General features: G+C 42.3%; 1 non-coding gene across 1 annotated transcript; it reads left to right on the forward strand.

Moving 5' to 3' along the window:
* Window positions 1–3,130: 3,130 nt before the first annotated feature.
* Window positions 3,131–3,215, forward strand: TRNAE-UUC (transfer RNA glutamic acid (anticodon UUC)). The gene has a single exon. It is a non-coding gene; the product is annotated as a tRNA-Glu (tRNA).
* The last annotated feature ends 1,360 nt before the right edge of the window (window positions 3,216–4,575 follow it).

Consider the following 4,575-nt stretch of genomic DNA (forward strand, 5'->3'; position numbering starts at 1 on the left):
TGAAATGGGGTCACTAGAGGGGCCCTCATCCCATATGACTGGCGTCATTACGAAACAGGGAGATGTGGACAGGGCACACTGTGCGGGGACACTCGGGGAGAATGTCACGGGCCGATGGAGTGCTGGACAGATGCTTCCACATGTCAGGCAATGCCTGAGGCTACAGGAAGCAGGAGAAGGAGGAGTGGGGCAGTTCATTCCCCAGTGGCCTCCAGAGACAGTGTGCCCTGCTGACACCATCATTTCACACTTCCAGCCTCAAGACCCGTGAGACAACACACTTCTGTTGTCTTAATCCACCTGGGTTTCGGTACTTCACTATGGCCGCCATGGGCAATCACTATATCGACCAAGAGTATCATACTTGTCCTCAAAAGAAGCAAATATAAGAAAGGTTTATGTCAAACATGCCAAGATTTTGGAAGAAAGAGGTGGAAACAACCAGGGACTTCTGACTCAGAAGGCATCTGAGCTGGGCGTTATAGCTGATGTTGCTTTCCTCAGGTAAAAATGGGAGATGGCACTTCTGACTTGGTGAAGACTTGAAACAGAAGTGTGAAGGCAGGAATACACAGATCATGTTTAAAAGAACAAAGAGGTTGTGTCTTTGCTTTATGTATCAGATGTGTACAGAGGATTCTAAGAAGATCCCTGTCAACAGCTTAGTTTAATTAAACTTTTCCTAGGCACGCCTGGGTGGCTCAGTTGGTTGAGTGTCCAACTTTGGCTCAGGTCATGACCTCGCAGTTTGTTAGTTCAAGCCCCACATCCAGCTCTGTGCTGACAGCTCAGAGCCTGGAACCTGCTTCAGATTCTGTGTCTTTGTCTCTCTCTGCCCCTCCCCCACTCATGCTCTCTCTAAAAAATAAACATTAAAAGAAATTGTTTAAACTTCTTCTAGAAGCAAGCAGTTAGAAAAGTAATTCCAGTAGATCCTTTGGTACCCTTTACTGACTTTCCTCCAAAAACTCTCATGACTGCTTTAGGATTATTGGTGACTCTCTAGAACAGAAGTCCCCAGGCATTTAGAAGTTACCCAGTCATAACAGATGTGAAGAAGAGACAGCATCCTAAAGATATCAGCATCGTATTTTGAGACATAAGAACTTGTTAGATTATCATCATCTTTTGTTACCATAAGCTCACTAAAGGAATATTTTAACAACAAAAATATGAAACATCATCACTTCAGACTAAATTATTATCCTTTAAACTTAAAAGAAAAAAGGATAGTTCTGTGAAAAATTTCCCACTTTGTCACTTTTTTTCACTTTCACAAACCAGAGAAAATGTACTTTCTTGGGGTGAGGAATCACTGCTTTAAAATTAAACCCACACAGGGTGTCCACATAATATGGTTACCGTCCATTTACAGGGGAGTGGAGGCTGCTGGCAACTGCGGGTTTTAGTCAACAGATTTCCTCACAGAGAGGCCTGAGAAACACATGAAGTTACAACAGATCCACCAAGAAATGGGCAAGTTGTTCTCTTTAGAAGAAATGTTGGTTCACTTGTTTCTACACAGGGACTGTTGGTCTTTTCCAGAGTCATGATTTTTTTCCCCCAAAGGAACCACACAAGTCTGGAAGGGTTAAGGGTGTCCTTGTGAACCAAGCAGGAGAAAAGGGTACACAGAGCCTCCCTGGGGTCAAACATCCCCTATGTCCTCTTTTTTACCCTTTGTACACTCTCCTCATTTAAAAGATCATACATATGGTTCTAAAAGCAGCAAAAACAATTAATGAAAAGAAATACAACTAAATGAGTATACTAGGAGCTAGAGTAGATTAGTTTTAATAATCGGTTACAGTGTAAGATGAAAAGATTATGGGGTCAAGTAAGAGTATGTATGACAAGAAAAATGAGCAAATGCTGTCTGTGCAGTTACTTCATGGGAAAAACTTCACAGCCCTGGGCTCGCAGGCTGGGCCTCCTGAGCTGTCTGCCTTCCCACTACAGCCATGTTCACCATGTTCACGCTGGAGACCAGGGTTCCCATGCTCCAGCCCCCTTGAATTCTTCAACTCTTCAATTGTCCCACGACTTACATTTCTGAACCTGCGGGAACCTTTCCCTTCCTCTGCAGTGGACAAGCATTTGTTTACTCTGCTCATAAAGACTCACCAGCCTTGCTTGCTATCTGCCTACATCACCTCACAAAATTTCCACTCCAGTCCTCAGACGCAGGGTGCCAGGACACCCGAACCCCATCTGACAGACGAGAACATCTCCTCTCATCTCATCATGTCTTCCCAGTGAGAACAGAGAGACTCCTAACTCACCTAAGGATGCTAAGCTAGAAAGAGCAGAGCTAACAGGAAACCTTTTCAGAGTCCAAGCTCCTAGCCCTTGCACTGTGCTCTAGAGCCCTCTGGGGATGGGCTCTACAATTCCTTCAGAATTCATGAGTCTCACAACGCTTCCCAAAGTATTTCTAAAGGTTCTACATATGTGGCCCTACATACACTAAATCTTACATTTCTTCTCAGGAGCTGCATCGTATATTTCTTCCCACACCCAACTCTACTACAAATAATTTATAAAAGTCAATCAGAAAAATATACAAAGCGAGTTAAATCTAGATAATTTTGCAAAACTCAGAATATATCAATTACTTTTTTTCTTGACTAAGACATTTCTATGTTTCCTCTTTAAAAATTTGGCAAGGAACTATTTTTTTCCTCAACTTGGGTACCTGAACTTATTAAAGAATAAGGCTTTATTTTTTAATGTTTTTTTAGTGCCTATCTACGCAAGTCAGTGGTATACTGAAAGAGTAAATGAAGCATTGGTTCTATTCATTTATATTCATTGCTTGGCTATTCATTTATTAAACAATTACTTCCTGAATACCTGCATTTGCTAGCTATGGCAGTAGATAAAAGACAAAATTCCTGGTCTCTAAGAGCTCACACTGGTAAATACACCAGGAAGCCAGGAAATCTAGGATAATGAACAGTTCACCTGCAAGAAGAGTATGCACTACATTGTGGCAGAAAAGGACACAGAAGATGATGGGAAAATTGTAAGGGCATCATGGATAATAGGCAATTGTGCACCTTTTATCCTGGGAAACAGCAGTTCTCGTGGCAGACTGAAATCCCATTAAATGTTGGTCATCTGCCGGGGCGCCTGGGTGGCTTAGTCGGTTGAGCGTCCGACTTTCGCTCGGGTCATGATCTCGCGGTTCGTGGGTTCGAGCCCCACGTCGGGCTCTGTGCTGACTGCCAGCTCAGAGCCTGGAGCCTGTTTCAGTCTGTGACTCCTTCTCTCTCTGACCCTCCCCTGCTCACGCTGTCTCTCTCTCTCTCTCTCCTAGAAATAAATAAAAAATATTTAAAAAAAAAAATGTTGGTCATCTGCCAGGGGGCTGTTGATATGTGATTCCGATATGGAAAGAATGGTAAATTCCCATCTCCCCAATTTCTCCCTCTCTTTGTGGAAGACTGACAGAGAAAGGTGTGAGCAGGGGGCACAGAGCCAATTTAAAGGCTCTTCCTGAATTGTGTGTTTCCCTACAAACAATACACATCTGGCCTGATAGAAATCTGACATGAGTCAAGATAAGCCTTAAAAAAGTCAGGTAAGCCTTGGTGGCCCCTATAATATCAAGATTGAGCTGCCACATTTTTCATTTCTAAAACTTATTGCTTGGTGGTTTGTTTTTTTCCCACTCTCAGGGCTCAGTGGCTCCAGATGAGTGCTTTTGGGAGAGTGGTATGACTGACTGGGACAGTTATCTTGCATTTGTAAATACTGAGGAGACCACACATGAAATAGAAACACCAAATAATTAGAAAGACAGATCCTTTATTCAATCCTTGTTTAACAAAACATTGATTCCATCTCCTGGCTCTCTGGTGTATTGAAACAGGGTGAAAAAAATCTAGAAGGCACTCGCTTTGAGAATCATGGAAAGTTTTAAGAGCAGAGAAATGTTATTGGTTCTCTTAGAGCCTATATTCATGAACCGATTCTGCAAATGCAGCCATGGCATAAATCATCTGTGAATTAAAAGTCAACAAAACAATGAATGAAAATCCCCAGTGGACGTTCTGCTCTTTTCATAAAGCACAAGAAACAGAAAACTGTAAGGCATGAAAGAAGTTAGGCTTATAGATGTTTGGGGTTTTCCAATCACTTTATATTTTTGTGAAAGCCAGTCTTCCTGATGGTTAGTTCCTGCCTCATGCTGACAGTTTACAAATAAGAAGAGCGAGGTCCCATTTCAGAGCAGACAGTGTGGAGCCCTCCTCAAAAAGCCTTTTTAAATTCATGTGACAGAGCTTCACAAGCATTCCTGGCAGTAAAGGATGAATATTAATGCTTGAAGAAAACAATAAACTAGATCTGGATCTGCAGTCCTTCACCTCCCCACCCCCCATTGGAAGAACAAAGACAGGCCTCCTGCATGGGATGTTTTGTCTTTTTGATGTTTATACTCTTACGTGGAAAAGGCACAGTCATATAGCCCTTGTTAGTAAGACTTATCATTCTATTGATACACTGCCTCATTCAAGAACATTATCTCCCAGATCCCTCCAAGTCCAGACATATAAACATATGTACATAAGG

This window comes from Crocuta crocuta, unplaced genomic scaffold, assembly GCF_008692635.1.
Source record: "Crocuta crocuta isolate KB4526 unplaced genomic scaffold, BGI_CrCroc_1.0 scaffold2, whole genome shotgun sequence".
In the NCBI taxonomy this organism is placed as follows: domain Eukaryota; kingdom Metazoa; phylum Chordata; class Mammalia; order Carnivora; family Hyaenidae; genus Crocuta; species Crocuta crocuta.